The sequence below is a fragment of the Myotis yumanensis genome, unplaced genomic scaffold (genome assembly GCF_028538775.1).
Source record: "Myotis yumanensis isolate MYYU_CA2020_CCGP unplaced genomic scaffold, mMyoYum1.0.hap1 SCAF_16, whole genome shotgun sequence".
Classification (NCBI taxonomy): Eukaryota; Metazoa; Chordata; class Mammalia; order Chiroptera; family Vespertilionidae; genus Myotis; species Myotis yumanensis.
The window spans coordinates 46,942,355-46,959,674 of record NW_027223767.1 but is presented as its reverse complement, the minus strand read 5'-3'; the positions used below and the strand labels follow the sequence as shown (position 1 = coordinate 46,959,674).

The window sequence follows — 17,320 nt, the reverse complement described above, 5'->3', positions numbered from 1 at the left end:
AAATCTGTCTGAGTCACAGAAAGTGAGGTAAATGTATTTTACCAGCTCCTCCCACCTTTTCTGTTGGCTGTGTTTCTCTGGCTTATTACCCCCTTGGCTAATAAAGTGCCCTGGATGGATGTGGTCATTTCAACATTTTGCCAGCCCTTCCTTTCAACCTAGATGGTGCCTGTGTTATCACTAGTTGCTAGAAACTCAAGTTCACAAAGGCAACACTGACTACTCAATAGTCTTTTCAACCTTGGAGATGTTTTCGTTCACAGATCGATTCATTTGATATTCCCACCTTTCCACCCTCCCCAAATACAGTGCTATCGAGGCCATGAAAATAAGGACTGAAAGACAGCCTTAGCTCAAAGTGTTGACTCAGTTCTTCCATGCAGACACTCCAGGAAGGTTACTATTATTTCCACTTTGATTTTTTTTTTTTAAAAAGCCTTAAGTAAATGCAAATGTTGATATTGTGATTTCTCTTTAGGCTAGGAAGTCTGGAAAATAACAGCGGAAGCTCCCGAACACTCGGCTGTCTGGGGCACAAGAGAAGTTATAGGAGAAAATCTGAGTCATGAGCTGTTGAGTCAATCCCCAAATCTCTATTTTCTCCATGTTTATAGGATACCTATTTCCGAAAATACTTCATGGCTTTCACCTTTCCTCAACCCACAGTGTATGGTTCCTTTTCTTTGCCCCTTTTGTTTGGACTTTCCCTTCCTCGTGAAATACACCCTTCCATTTTGTTTTTGTCCACTTTAGGGTTTCCTGCTTACTGACAGCTCATCGAATGCCAATACTTATGGCAAATTACACAAGAACGAGTCTGGTCATGCTGCTTCAAAGGGATGAAAGATTCAAAGCAATAAGCAGAAAAATAAACATTTCCATTGATCTTACCATTTTATAATGGCCAAATAAAGGCACAATAATAGAGGAATTATCAAGAAAAGGGAAGTCATTTTTCATGTCATTGTGTTTCTCCAAGCTTTTCTAAGAAAAGTATGGAGTCTTTCATCTCATTGCCATTATCATCTGTTATGGGTTGAACTGTGTCCTACCCAGAAGATATTTTGAAGCCCTAATCTCTGACACCCATGAATGTGACCTTATTTAGAAATAGGTTCTTGGCAGATGTAATTGAGTTAAGATGAGGTCATTAGAGTAGGTCCTAATTCAGTATGACTGGTGTACTGATAAGAAAGAACTCTCACACATATACACACAAAGAGAGAAGAGAGAAGAGGCCATATGAAGGTGGAGACAGAGATGGGAGTGATGCGGCCACAAGCCAAGGGACACCTGGGGCCCCCAGAAGCTGAAAGAAGCTTTGAAGGGAAGGTGGCCTTGATTTCAGATTTCCAGCCTCTGGAACTGTTGTTTTAAGCACCTTAGCATGAGCAGCCACAGGAAACAAATACCAACATCCATATTTGCTTTTGAAAGGTTATTTTACACCTTTGAGAACTTTCTTCTATCTATTCCTTCGTCTCTGAGGAATCTTTTATACCTTTCAACCTTTGCAAATTTATGGACTCGTAAGCAGATCAATTTTTTCCAACCATGAAACTAGCTGCTTAACAATAGTCAGGTTCTGAATTTGTTTTCCCAAAATTCCATTCTAGGTGCTAAGCTTACCTTTAGATTGTAACATATCGCATTATTGACAAGTAGTGAAAATCTTTAAAAGTTGCTCTTCAACTTTACATAGTAGCTACAGATCACTAGATGTATATTTCTGGGGTGTCAATAACAGTTTATTCTATAATTCTGAATATAAGCTAAAGGGAGCAAGTACATATTTTGAAGATACTGTTTAAAGTTATTTTGATTCTACATGGAAACTGAGACTAAAGACTAAATTTAAAAAATTAAAAACCTACTATGGTTCACTTAAATGTGCTTTTAAATAGATATTTTAGGACTGTTATTTAGGGTACAGGCCCAATTTTAGGTTTTTGGTATTGTCTAACACCTGTTATCTTGGCCTATGAATGAGGCTCTGCTTAAACAGTGCATGCACCCACCCCTACCCTACCAAGGACATCACAGTATTCCACATATTGACATTATTGCACTTGAGAGTCAAGTTAAGTGTGAATATTACACGAGAGGGTAAAATAAAGGAGAAGAGACTCTTCATGGAGTGGATCAGGATGACTGGAGAGTATAAGCTAAAATCAAGCCAAGCCTAAGCGTCTCATCAAGGTCCACCTGGGCAACAGCAGGAACCTGAAGACCCACCCAGGGCCACAGCAAAAAACTAGGCCTGCAGCCCTTAGACTGGATGACCTAAAACCATCAGCAGGGGAAGATGAACAAGCTAAGTGCCCCCCTGTGAATTGGAAGCTCAGTCTGTAAGTAGGGCTATGTGGTTAAATTAGGCCCCCAATTCAGCCTGGAAAAGACCCTGGGAAAAGAAAGCGCTTCCACTGACCTCAATTTTATCCAGCCAGAGCCTAACAAAGATGATCTGTTTTCAACAAGCTGAAGGTTTCTGAGAAGATACAGTGTTTTTAGGTAGACTTTCCCCCTTATCGCAGAGCTTTGAAACCTGAATTTTCATTCAAGGGAAAAACAAAAAGACCTGGGACAATGGCCCCATTCAATTATAAAATCACTGCCATCGGCCTTTCTCCCACTGACCCTTTGGACAGAAGCAGAAACAGCAGGTTCTGCCTAGATCGAGTTGCCCTGTTTAACCAGCACACATACTTTTGCAGGAAGATAAGTCAGTGATTAATTTGGAGGCGGAGCCTAGAAAAATAAATGCTGGAGCCAATGACTGCACAGCTCTCCTGAGGTCCACGGAGACAGCTGAGCTGGGCAGAGGTGGACGCCACCGGTTCCCACCAGTCAAGATCTTCCCCAGCAGCAACGCGCCAGGGCCAGGCTGGAGTTAGGAGTGCCAGGCTGTCATATTCTGCCTTCATCTTGAGGGTGATATCACAAGATTCTCAACATAGCCCCGTGTTCTCTGTAAATACTGGAGTAGCCAGCTTTTAATTGTTTTATGTGCAGATTGATTTGGTAAACAGAGATATGGGAACCTTTGAAAACATGTAACATGAGGTTGCAAGTCTAGTTTATGGCTAAATACTTCCCTCTCTTCCTAGCAAGTTGAGGTGATTTATTAGCGTGCCCTCTGGTTACAAATGACCACAACGATGAAAACCCTGCAGTTTTATACTTTAGTACCAAAAGAGATTTTTTTTCTCAGTCTCCCCAGAGTCAGGAATCCCACCTTTGGGAACTACTGAAATAAACAAATAGAAAACATGACTTTGGCTGGTTGTTTCTCTTGAAACTTCTGGAACCTGGGGACGCTGAGTTTATTAAAAGCAGGCATAACACTGCTCTCTTTCCTGGTAGTTAAAATTCATGTACAGATTATGCAAGAATCTTAATTCACTGTAGAAGCAAAAATTTAGGTGGCTAACTGATGTAGTTTAAAGCCCCCAATTCCTGTTACAATACACCTCCGACCCTCCCCGATTTAAAAAGAAAAAAGCCAAATAAATGAAGAGAAGGCGACCCCAAGCATACAGCCAAGCACCTGGCACATAGTAGGTATATAACAAGTAGGTCCAGGAAGAGGACCAACAGGGAATCAGAAGCAGAAATCGGCCTGATTTGCTTGTACATACGCGTGTTGTCCACATAACTACCTAAGGCTGGCTTTCATATGTTTTGGTGAACACGGGTTGGAATTTTTTTCAATCAGTTTTTAAATTGAATTTACCAATTTTTAAAGCCGAGGACTTTTAAATTATTGAGCTGTATTTAGATAGACAAATTTTAAGCAATTCAAACTCTGGAACTAAAATTAGCCATTGGACAAAGCTGTTGTGAGCCAGCTGCCATGATCCCACGAACAAATAAAATGGTGACATGGAGAGGTCACGCCCCTTCTTGATTCCTTACAAGTTCCTGGGTGGAAAAAAGTCACCAGGCTCCATTTAATTTCTTTCCCATGGCAGCCACTAACGACTATGAGAACAGCCAAAGTTTGCCCCTTAGTTAGAAACAGTCATCTCTTCCACCATTTAGAAGTAGCGTTGCACCCAAGGAAGGCGATCACTTCGTTTCTGTTCTCCAAGGATCAAATTTATTGGATGAGTTGGAAAGAACCCTTGCAATAAAGTTCAATCCCCTGGGAGCGTCAGCATTTCCATTTCTAAGGTGCCTGCTTACTGTGTGTTAGCGGTTTCACACTCATTGCCCCAAACCCAATCCTTGTAAGAGGCTCTATATCATAGCTGTCACTGACCCAGATGAAAGGGAAAACAGGACTTCTATGGTGGGAAGCCCTTGGCCTAGGCCGCTGGTTTTCAAGCCCTCATGTTCATCAGAATCCCCTGGAGGGCTGGTGAGACACAGACATGCTGGGCTCCAGGCATAGAGCTGCTCATGCAGTAGGTCTGAGGGGGAGCCAGAGCACTGGCCCTGTTTACAAGCTCCCGGGGTTTCTGATGCTTCTAGTCCTGGGCCACACTTTGAGGACCACTAGCCTAAGTCACACAAGTCGTAGTGGCCAAGCCTAAAGTAAAACCCAGCTCTGTCTGATGAGAAAACGCACACGATGCCACACTGAGGAGCCAGCTGTCACCCTCTTAAGATCTCTCCACTGCAGAGATGGAAGCGGAGAGGAGGCACTAAGTAGCTGCATGGTGTGGGAAAGGGGAACGGATCTGGAGTCGGAACCCTGGAGTGGGAGCCCCCTCTCTGCCATGTGCCAGCATGGCACTTAACTGACCAGATCGTCTGTATTTTCATTGCTATAATAAGAATTCCCCTGCTGTTCCTCGCACTCATCTCACCGAGTCGTTTGAAGATGAAAGGTGACAACCGCTGTGAAAGAATTCTCTAGGCCTTGAGGTGCTGCCATGAATGCTGTGTGTTCTTTTTATTAGGAATCAGGTCAGAAGAAGAGTCAAGATGAACAAAACAACAAAAACAAAAATATGTCCGAGAACGATCTGGTCTTTAGTTTAAGAGCTGCAACTGCGTAAAAGGAAATGCCGACACAAGAAAGAAGTTTACGAGGACCTCAGAGACCTGTCATCTCAGAGATGCACTCACAGCGTCAGGGGGGTGGGGGGGACTGATAAATATTTTCCAATAGCTTTTTTCTTTTTCAAGTTAAAAAGTAAACATCCTAGTTCTTTCTTCAAGAGACATTCTTTGGATAAATGCTGAAATATGATTAGTCAAGAGTTATTTTGATTTAATTATTTTTGAATAGTTAAAAATAGTTAAAAACTTGATTAGTAAAAGAAATAGTAAAAACTAAGACTTCTTTCTCCATAACAATTTCAAATACTGGCATTAATTAAGCAGTAATTTCTCACTAACAAAGTTAATATTCAATGGCACAAAGAAAAGAGGTAATTTATATATTAGATTAATTAAGAAGAGGCTTTTTACTAACCTAAGAAATCTGCCAGGACCCCTGGGCTCCACTTGCATCTACCAATGGCTTACTTACTGTTAGGTCAATACTTGGCGTTCAAGCCCACAGACTTCATTATGTGATTGGGACTGTAAAGACTGGTCGCGCCCTAACCAGTTTGGCTCAGTGGATAGAGCATTGGCCTGTGGACTGAAGGGTCCCAGGTTCGATTCTGGTCAATGGCATGTACCTTGGTTGCGGGCACATCCCCAGTAGGGAGTGTGCAAGAGGCAGCTGATCAATGTTTCTCTCTCACTGATGTTTCTAACTCTCTATCCCTCTCCCTTCCTCTCTGTAGAAAATCAATAAAAATATATTTTTTAAAAAAGAGTGGTAGCATGTTCCCCATCAGTGAAATGTTACTTTCCTTGGACTGAATATTGCACTTGCTCAATGAAGTGAAATTTGTATTGATTTATCGTTCTCAAGTTCCTCTTGTGCTTATGAACTTTTGATAAAAATGGCAAACCTCTGAGCTCTGCCCCTTAAATCCAGGGCATAAATCTTTCTTTCTGTTTTAGATTTGTTTGGATTTATTATTTAAATGCCTTGATAGAGAAAGTACAATGTAATGCTTGGCGTGCAAAATAGACTACTACAAACACATCAATAATCCGATTTCAGAGAGCAGGGTCCAGATACTTTGATTCTATCTCATCTTTTCAATGCCTGAGCGTTTCTTTGCCTTTCACTTGGAGTTATGTACCAAGGTTTCTTGATGATGGGTGTATAATCCAAATTATGTGGTAATATAATTTAGGATCTCTGTTAATCAAACAGATATGAATTTATGGGGAATTGCGGTTCTTCAGGGCATGGATTAGTGGTTAAAGATGCATATTGTACAGAAAGACTGCCTGGTCCAAAATCAGCTATTTTTTTTTTTTAGCTGTGTGACCTTGGGAATATTACATGGCCTCTCTGGGCCAGCTTCCTCCTCTGTAAAAATGAAATGCATCATGGAGATAAAGAATTGATATTTGTAAAGCACTAAGAATTATGTACACTATGCAGTTAGCACCCTGTGGTTGTTAAATAAATACAAATAGGTAAATTGAAAATAATTCCGCTGTGAAATGACATTGTCATTGGTAGATGACCGTTTTCATAAGTGTCTCCATATATTCTCAGATCCATGGAAAAAATCAACAAAAATACCCTCTTTTCATGACTATGGCAACAGAATATCCGAGATGTGGGAACAAGCCCTTCAAAGAAACGAGAAGGACACTTAGCATTCAGACACTATCTTCATCATGTGGAGAAGATGTGAAGTCTTTAAAATATACCAAATCTAACCTGTTATACAGCATCAAAGGAAGAGAAACTGAGGCAGAAGGTTAAGGTAAAGGTGTTAGTCAAACATAATCTTATAAAGAAACAGTAAGGAAAATCTATGTAAGGTGATGTGGATACACGAGTTGTTTTCATAACATTTTGAGGCTATTTCTTTTCTTTGATGCTTTTTAGAGTGGATGAGGAATTTTGGTACCATTTCTTAATGTACCTCTTATTTTTCCCAGCTTAATGTATCTCTTATTTTCCCCAGAGCAAGTTACACTTCAGCAGGACAAACGTGGTCTCTGGAAGAAGAGCTGGTGACAAATTCGCAGGCACAATCCCATGAATGGACAGATCTGGGTTAGTGTGGGGATTTGGTTGCTATCCATTCAGCACCACCGCTCTCCCAAGTGATGAGACAAAGACCAAGGGATCTCAGGGAATCTAAACTTATTAAAATATCCAGAATGAATCTATTTCCTAGTGGTTACATTTAAAAACAGAGGTAATCTAATGTCAAACACCAAGATGAGACTCTGGAAACCATTACAACTTGAACACATCTGAAGCTTGTTCGTGTATATTAATCTCACTTCATGCTTGTAAAAGTGGCAATGCAGTTCTATTATAACACGTATCAAGATGAATTTAGACTCTCCCACCACACAATTAGCTATCTGGAGGCAGGAAATACATCTCAATCATTTGTTTCATTTTGAATGGCAGGGGTCGGAGGTGGTAGATTTGGATTGTATTATTTTAGCTAAACCAGGACTACATGTCCCAGAATTCTATTCCCTCCATAGTTCCAGGTTAGCAGGAGCCAGGGAGGAATTTTGCATGACATAAGGAAAAAGTCAATCAATAGTCACATTCTTTTTGCATCAGAAGGTCAGTGAAGGGCAAGAGCAGTGTGGCCGCCCACCCAGGTTGTCACTAACCTGCGGGCTCACATTACTGGCACAGGGCAAAGTTGAGCCACATTCCAGACATACTAGGGTCTTTCCGAATCAGATGGGCATCTCTTCTTCCTTCAAGCTAAAGCACAAGTGTGGCTCCCACTGTAAGACTTCCCCCAATTCCCCAGGCATGGCTGGTTTTCCTGCTCACGTCCTCCTTTGCCAGGCATTGACTTTCCCAACGGCAAGGAACTGGTGGATTGATCTTGCATATCTAGTGTCCAAGGAATGAGTATCATACACCCACTTAGAAGAAAGGACCTGCCATGTGTTCAGTCCACGGAACCCGAATGTAACAGATGACAACATTCTGTAGTCTGGACGTCAGTGGGGCTACTGAGGCCTATTATTTCCATGACTAAAATAACCAGGTCCACAATATGGTAATAATGCAGTGATTCTCATGGCATTACTTTGTGTCTAATGAATACAGTTCCTTATTTTCCACACAGAAGGAAGCATGGTGACTCTAAACAGCGAATGTCTACAGGACAGAATTTGGGACTTCTCCTTCTTACCTCCTGGCTCTGCTCATTCTATATTCCTATTGTATAGCCTGCTCCAACAGACCACAAACTCCATGCACAACTGGAGAAATGCCACCCACTCTTCACGCCGTCAAGGCACAATTGTGCAGAAGCACACAATAGATTTTATTTAGGAAAATGAACACAAAAATATTCTTCCTAGGGCAATGCAATGCAGAGGAATACTGCCCTGATTGCTATTGCACTGAATTTTTGTGAGGACAAAGCACAGCATATGTTGCTTCTGTTTGGTTTTGTCTGGTTCTGTTTGTGATTTTGCTTTGACCAGTTTTATTTCTCTTAATGTTTCTTTAACTTTTCAATTTCTTGGGCTAATGGTGTAATCTTATCTTCTGCTCAATATTGTTATCTAATACAGTTCAATAAGACTTTAGTCATAAGAGAATGAAACTACCTCCTATTCCCACAAAGCCCAAATTTAAATATGGGTAGCTCCTAAGCCTTAGATAACTTGCTCATGTTAGCCACATACCGTTCTCCTTGAGTGTTCACTGAACACCCACAAATGGGCTCAAGTCTGACCCTAACATGAGGCAGGTAAACGTGCAAAAGGAAGAGGCTTCTGGATGTATAGTTCACAGTCTCTGATATTCTGGCACCTTCTCAAATGATAATGGCATGTCCAGGGAAGGGTTTTACGGTGCCATCTATAAATAGAACTCACTAGCACGTCAGTCACGAAAACACTAAAGGATGGTGGAGCATGCTGTGAGGTAAGTGCTCATTGGTGAGACCTAGTAAGCTCTTGTTCGGCCGAGTCAGTGTTCTTCTGGCTTCTGTACAGGAGAATCTTGACCAGAAATCTACTGAACAATTTCTGCGGCAGAGTCATTATGGCAGGTGTCTTGTTTTTGAAGTTACTTTGGCATTATTTTCCCAAAGTAGAGACAGAATGTTCTGAATTACCCACGGCTTGGAACAGCCTCACGTGTGATGAGAACAGTACTGAGTTGTGAAAAGATTGGCCGCATTTGTGGGTGAGTGGATATTTTTCTGGGGCACAGCCAACTAACTAATCAAGTAGTAACCTAATCCAAGAATTTAGTCTCACCAACATCATCCTTTAGTAGAGCTTTGCAAATTTTTCCATTAAAAAACAAACTTGAGAAAACAGAAATGAGCCTTTTATCTTTATCCCTACCCAAAGGGATAAAGAATATAACACGAAGGACTGGGTCCCAAGTTCAAAATACTCCAGTCTTAGGATTTTCCTTTACAATTCTGATAGATAAGAATACCTCCATTATAAAAATAATTACTTAACTGCTTATCAGTTAAATTATTTTATTCCTCTTATTCTCCATCCAAATTGTTGAGTTAAATGAATGCTTCTAAAAGGCACACTGTGGTCATCTCATGGCTTCTCTTAGCTTCTGGCAAATTGCTGCTACTGTGAATATGATTATTTGGAGTAGGACTCATACACATAAAAAATAAACTCCACAAAAATACACAACACAATACATAAGAGCCTGAATATGTGGTAGAGTGGATGAGGTTCATAGAAGAGGAGACAATGCCCTTAGAAGGCTGGACTGTGGGAGTCTTACAATCACCTGTTCTTTGCTTCAATGAAATCACTTCCCTTTTGATCAAATTGCACTTGGAATTCAGACAACACTGAGTGTGGATCTTAGACACAAAGAAGTTCCATGACTTTCCCAAGATTACACAGCCAGAAAATGGAAAAATCTAAGCTTTCTCTATAAAATGAATAGGATAGCTCTTCTCAAATTTGAGATGAAAATCCAATGAATATAGTATTTAAGCATCCAGAACATAGTAAGCACAAAGATGCTTATTTTTCTACCTCACCATAGAAATAGTTATCATCCATTTGATGCCTGGAATCATGCAATTTTCCACCCACTATTCCTAAAGTTAGGTTTGAGGCCACTTTTCATAGAACAAGGAAGTAATATAGAACACTTGAGAATAAATTTATATGGGACAAAGGTGAAACAGTCTGTTCAAAGGATGGGTTTTATAAATTCAAAAAGAGAAGGTTCCACTAAATATATGGGTTGTTTTGGTACTACCAAATATTTACTCTGAATACCTTTTATATATCAATGCTTTCCACAAAATTACAATTTTGGTCAAGTCCTAATTTTCAACTAATTTATACCCTTAACTTGGACTCACCATTAACATGTACAATGAAAGAAACATATTTTTTCCAATGTCCTTGAACATTTTTTTCTCTTGCAAATCCAAATATACTAATTTAGGAAAACGCATTATAATAGCATATTGAGCGCCCCTCCCACTACAGTCTTCTCTTCCAGTTTCAAATGTTATCATGGTCTAGTTTTGTATGAGACTAATGTCTTGGATTTACCACAATTCTCATAGTCTCAGGTTCTAAAAATAAATTTAAGCAGGAATTATATCTATCGGCAACTATACATTAATATATTCTTTCTTCTTAAAGGTCTGACTCTTGTAGCTGTAAGACTAATATTCAGCAGAAATATTTCAGTCCTTGTTTCCTAGAGACTTTTCAGTTTATATGACTACAAAAGAATGTAAGGCACACTATCAAAATCATCTGAAGTATAGTAAAGTTATTATTTACCACCTACACTCACAAACAAGAGAAGCAACTCTATTATATACATTACAGAATTCATGGTAGCCAGAGAGAAAAAATCAAAAGGTCTACACTTTTCTGAATAAATACTCAGAGACAAAAGTTCCATGATTTTAATGGACAAGAATTAAAAAAAGCTTCAGAGAGAGAGGTGATTGCAAGAGGAGAAAAGACTTCTAATTTATGTTAAAATTAACCTACGAAGTCGATGTTTTTATTCTCTCTCATATCATTATATATAAAACTCAGAAGAATTAGCTCATTTGTCTTGAAGTTTTAGATGGTATGTAGATGCCTATTTCAATGCTTGAAGTTAATAAAACAGGATGTAATAATTTGCTTCTGAAAAAAAATGTTAGAATACTCCACCTGGCATTGAATATGGAACATGAAGTCACTTTTAGACAGCTTCATACATAGTGGCACCAAGATTTGTTTAGTAAATCCCTTAAAGACCCATTTGAAACTACTTATGACTAAATCTTCAAAAGAACTCAAGGAATGATACACTGACTCCTACCTGAAGCACCTGGATAGGAAATGAAATGGTCTTTATTGCCCTTAATTCAAGACTGACATTTACATTGCTGGGTACAGAGCATTGCTGGCCCCTAAACAGAGTCCAGCATGAGCAAAGCATAGGCTGAAGACCTTGTATAATAACAAAAGTAGAGCAAAGCTTACCTGTATTCACTCTCCCCATAGAGGACCTGTGAGCTGGGTGCTCACAGCTGAGCAGTGGCAAAAAAACATTCTTTAGTTAATAATAAAGGGAAGAAAAGCTGCAGACACCAAGAACCTGGGTTAACCATTGACATTGGTTGTTCCTACAGTTCCACCCTGGGATCTACATAGGTAGCCCTTGGCATCTTATAAAGCGGGCAGTGGCTGGTCAGCTGAGACTGTGGTTACCTCACCACCTCTGTACCTCTGCACAAGGTACAGCGTGAAGGTCATTCGAGCATGCATACCCTGACTAAGTTTCCACTCGGTCAGGGTTACAAAGGAGGAAGACTTCCTGGGCGAGAAACATGTTCAACAATGCCAGTAAGTGACTCAAATATTTACAAACAGAGTTGCTGGGAACTAACCTATGGAAATCCTCCTGCCGGCTTTCAGATGTGGGGCATTGCAAAGAAACCCTTTTCAACCAGAACTCTTTGTCTGCATCTTAGCAGGTGAGGGTTGAGAGTGCGTGCCAATGAAAACTGAGACAAGACAATCAGAAAGAGCTAAGCATCCATTCCTACCTTTATTCAACATGCCTTTAATGATTATTTACCAAGTGCCGCACAGTTCCAAAGACGCCCTGATAAATAGGAGACAGAGATTACGACTGGAGGGTCCGCCCTCCCTTAACCCCAGAACCAGAGCTTAAGACAGAGGACAAGTGAAACACAGGCTGTGGGCCAGAACCAGGATGTACAGGCTGTGTGCAGGCAGTCACTCCACCCCAGCAGCGGGTTCTCAGGGTGAAATGAACTGTGGAGGTGGTCGCGTAGGCAAGCTGGTTGACCAGAAGTCAGGAGATGGAAGGGTAAGGGAAGAGCTGGCTTTAAAGAGGAAGCATCAAGAGAAAGGCCCAGAAAATGTGAAACAACATTCCCAAGCTATTCACACCCTGGGTGAGCTATATCCAGGAAAGCTCAAAGGCAGTATTGTGCTGGCGAGGGATTAGTATTTTTCTTTACTCCAAAGAGCACCGGTAACCAGGGGATCTAGGAGCCCCATCCAGTTTGGCTGACCCTCCAAACCCAAGGGACCCTTTCTAGGTCCTGAGCATAGTTGTTGTTTGGGGGGGGGTTGTTTGCTTTGGGTTTTCATTTTTTTAGAAGCATGAACACTTGCCAGGCCAGAGTGGCTCAGTTGGTTGAGCACTGTCCTGTTCACCGAAAGGTTATTGATTTGGTTCCCAGTCAGGGCACTTATGGCAGGCAACTGATCGACGTTTCTCTCTCATATCATGTTTCTCTATCTATCTATCTATCTATCTATCTATCTATCTATCTATCATCTATCTATCATCTATCGTTCCTCTCTCTAAGCATGTCCTTGGGTAAGGATTTAATAAAATAAAATAAAGTAATAAAACAAAAGCATGAATACTTGAGAAAGCGAAATTAGATTTCAATGCTGGTGCTGTCACTAGCTTTGAGACTGTGGGAGCTGCTTAATTCGTGTGCACCTCAGTTTTCTCATCCATAAAATGGGGCTAATAACGATAACAATGATGTCAAAAACACCCACCTAAGCCAGATACTTAAGAGCTGCAAACCTGTTAGCTCCCATTCAGGCTTTGACATTCTGTTCTGGAGCATGCAATATGCAACCTGTTAAACAGTAACAGCTAGAAGAGTTTGAACCCTCCAAGGAACCAATCTTTTCAATCACCTATAAAGGTCAGGGAAGTAGTGAACCCAGAGGCTAACTTTTCTGCAAAGAAATTTGAACAGTAGAGAAATGTCGACATTTCCATACTAATCGAGGCAACTTTCATTACGGCTTATCCATAATGAGCCCTACTTGACTGTTTAGCATTACGGATTCCTCTGCTCAATTACTGGCTTGCTGCCAAGCTGAGCTCCCTTCTCAGTGCTCCATCTCAAAGGACTTTTAAAAGGGCACCGGGGTACACAGAAAGCTCCCTCTGCTCTGCAAGGACAGGTTCAGGGAAGGGGGGTTTGTTTGGGTGAGTTCTTGGACTGATCTGAGAAGATGAGGCATCTTAACTGTAACGCGTGAGAAAGACCACAGAGAAGGCAGGACAGCAAGCAAGATGGGGAAACTGGATGTCTTCCCAACCCCAACGGAGTCATATCATCACGGCTTGGCTTCATTCCTTTGAAGTAAATGCCTAGAACATCAGACACACCCATACTCATGTAAGTAGAAAAACAGTGACCTTCAGAGTCTCCACAGAGACCACGTGGCCCCTAAGCCTGAGATATCTAGTATTTGACCGTTTACAGAAAACTGTTTGCCGATCCCTGAGCGGCTAACCCATACAACTCACTGTTCTCCAAAGATAATGCCCCTCCTTCTGACTAATGATTGGCACATGGTGAACTTCAAGTTGACTTAATTTCTATAATTTAAAAACTTATCTTTCTATGTGCAATCCAGCAATCATGACCCTTGGACTTTACCAAGAGTTAAAAATTTATGTCAGCGCAAATACTTGCACATAGATGTTTATAGCAGCTTTATTCATAATTGCCAAGATAAAAGACTTCCTTCAGTGGGTGAATAAACCGTGGTATATCCAGATGATGAAATATTATTCAGTGTTAAAAAAGGAAAGAGTTATCAAGCCACGAAAAGACATGGAGAAATACATATAGGGTGGGGCCAAAATAGGTTCACAGTTGTTCATATGGAAAATAATACCATAATTAATCAATAATAATACAAGAATAAACTCTGTGTTTCTTGTACTCACGACGGTAAACCTACTTTAGCCCTACCCTATATTGCTATAGAACATTATGAAAAAGGTAAAACTATGGTGACAATAAGAAAATCAGGGGTTGGTAAAGGGCAAATAGAGAGAGCAATGAACAGGCAGAGCACAGAGGATTTTTAGAGCAGTGAAAATACTCTGTATGGCGTTATAATGATGCACATGGTATTACAGAGCTGTCCAAACCCAAGAGTGATGACTAAGGTACACTGTGGACTTTGGGTGACAATCGTGTATCAAGGCAGGGTCACCCTTGCTAAAAAAATTTATCATTCTGGTGAGCAATGTTGGCAATGAAGGAGGTTTTGCATGCATGGGAGCAGGGGATCCAAGGGAAATCTCATTACCATCCCTCGATTTTACTGTCAATTTTTACTGCTTTTAAAAAAAATAAACTCTTAAAAAAAATCCCATCTTTCCTCCAAAGTTCCTTTCACTAACTCCTTCTTTGCCTTCTCCAAACATCAATTTATAGTTACTTTTTAAATAATTTTTAAAAAAATGCAAACTTGTTAGGGCCTTCAAAGGAGGAACACCCGAGGCCAAAAGTGGTAAAGAATTATAAATTTATTAGGTTATCTGGAACCCCAGATGGGCTGAGCCCCCAAATGACACCAGCACCCAAGGACCAGAGATGGGGAGTCAGAGATTTTAAAGGACTCTAGGTGGGCTTTTTCTGGGTGAAGAATTCTTTGGGCAGGTCTGGATCCTGGGAAGGTCTGATAATGGTCTTAGCAAGTGGAACGTGGTCTAAGCAAAAGGGAATGTTGGTTGTGAAGTGGTCTAAAGGTTAGTTCCCACCGGAGGGGACATCGATTCAATTATTTGATCAGAACTAACAAAACTTTCAAAGGCACTCTCCCTTTCATGGTTCTTTGTTGCATGTGTCATTTCCTTCACCAGAATTTAAATACTAGTGGGAAAGAACCGACCGAAGTGTATCCATCTTTAAATCCAGTAAAGCATCTAGCAGAAAGCTGTACTACAGCAGAAGCTAAGAAATGAATGCTTTTCTTCATGCAGCAATTATACTCTATTTGGAGACCCAAACACTTCTATTTTTCACACTTCTTGACCTTTCTCTCCAGTTGCTATCTTAATAAGCTTCCTATGTTCCTCGTCCATCTCCCACTTTTCCTGAAGCCCAAGCCCCACTTGCTTCCCAGAGATTCCACCCAACTACATTTTGCCTGGGCCTTTTTCTCTCTGTTTCACCCCAGCACTCAAAATGTTCCTTCATCATATCTCATTTCCACTTGCGCAACTGTGTTTTACTGTGTTCCAAGCCTTTCAGAACATACGTGGTAGAAAATATGAATAAGTACAAGACAGGCAATAAAAACGAATTGTGCCTCGATTTCCTTTGGCACAGTTATTTCCAATCTTTTCCTCTATTTGTGTTAAGATAAAATTAAGATGCAATTCTATTTGTCACTGAATCGCATTTTTTAATCTTTGTCAAGGAGCTCTCACCTGAATGCCAAAGAATGCACCTACTAGCTCTGGAATTCCCAACCTCCAGGAGATGCAAGTTCATAGATCTTCCGAAGCATGAGGTTGGCTTCTGCATCCTCCTTAATCCCAACCTCATTTACTGATGGGAATCACACCATGTTGTGGGCGTGAACTGAAATCGTGCCTTGAGAGAGCTTTATGAACTGTAAAGCGTGCCAGAGATGTGCCAAAACATTTAAAGGTGTGCCCAAACATTCAGTAAATCTTATTCCTCTGTAAGACATGCTTCAAAGGGAAAAGTCATCACCCCCCTCAAGGAGGTATCTGTTCTCGGGGATGGGAGGAGCATCAAAGGTGGCTGGGTTCTGAAAGATGCCCTCAGACTGGTTTATTTCACTTAGCACAATATCCTCCAGGTCCATCCACTGTCCTAAATGGTAAGATTTCCTTCTTTCTTATGGTTGAGTAACATAAGTAAGAGAAAGACAAATACCATATGATTTCACTTACTAGTACACAGGAAAGCTAAAGAACAATACAGTGGGGCCTTGACTTACGAGTTTAATTCGTTCAGAGACCGAGCTCGTTATGGAGCTCATTAAGGAGCTCGTTAACTCAAATTACTCTATCAACTCAATGCAAAAAATCACTGAGACAGCTAGTATCTCAAAAAACTCGTTAGTCGGGACACTCGTAAGTCAAGGCCCCACTGTATAAATGAACAACAAAACAAAGACAGACTTACAGATACAGAGACTAGACTGATGGTTTCCAGAGGGGAAGTGGGAAGGGGGCTGGGTGAAAAAGGTGAAGAGATTGAGAAGCACAGATTGGTAGTTTCAAAATAGTCATGGGGATGTAACGTATAGCATAGAGAATATAGTATAGTCAGTAATAGTGTAATAGCTATGAATGGTGCCAAGTGGATACTGCAAATATCAGGAGCAACACTTTGTAAAGTATATGAGTGTGTAATCTGTGCTGTCCACCTGAAACTAATATAAAATAATACTGAATGTAAGCTGTAATTGAAATACTTTAAAAAAAATTTTAAAAGCCCTCGTTTGAAAGACTATTTTTATTAATTATGTCTTTACCTGAATAGCTCAAGCCCCAAACCCCTAACTTATATATTTCATTGCCATATTGATGACTTCGTTAGGAAATGTTTGAGGGAGACAAATTTAGCTACACACTTTCCTCAATTCTTCAATTTTCATATGGAGACATAATCCTTCCTTCTCCTGACTCTTTCAAACTGCAGGAGTGAATGGTGAAAAGGGAGGCCCCTGTTGCCCCTGCCCTTCCCAGACATTTCCCCCCCAATGCTTTCCTTTCCCCCAAATAAGAATTAAAAGTGATATTTCTTTTGACAGCTGGTAACTAACCCCACCTTAGCAGGAAGGAGAGAAGGAAGCCAGGAAAGGAATTTTCCATTCCTATGTCTCTTCTAATTTTTTTCCACATCAGGTACTTTTCAAAAGCTAGACATTTCCAGGGAGTCTGTCTGTCTCTGTTTTGTCTAGCAGAGTCACGTGCTCCTTCAGGTCTCCTGTGCCGCCACGGAGAAACCTGACTGAG

At 40.7% G+C, this 17,320-nt stretch overlaps 1 protein-coding gene across 3 annotated transcripts in view; it reads right to left on the bottom strand.

The window, feature by feature from the left end:
* The window catches only part of KCNJ16 (potassium inwardly rectifying channel subfamily J member 16), a 327,405-nt gene extending 315,659 nt beyond the window's left edge, over window positions 1-11,746 (bottom strand). For 2 of the 3 annotated variants that reach the window (XM_070395008.1, XM_070395006.1), the window contains exon 1: window positions 11,509-11,708. The gene's annotated coding sequence lies outside the window, so the exon portion shown is untranslated. Of the gene's footprint in view, window positions 1-11,508 lie in introns of all 3 variants that reach the window. The other variant, XR_011468479.1, reaches the window with a different exon arrangement.
* Window positions 11,747-17,320: the final 5,574 nt, after the last annotated feature.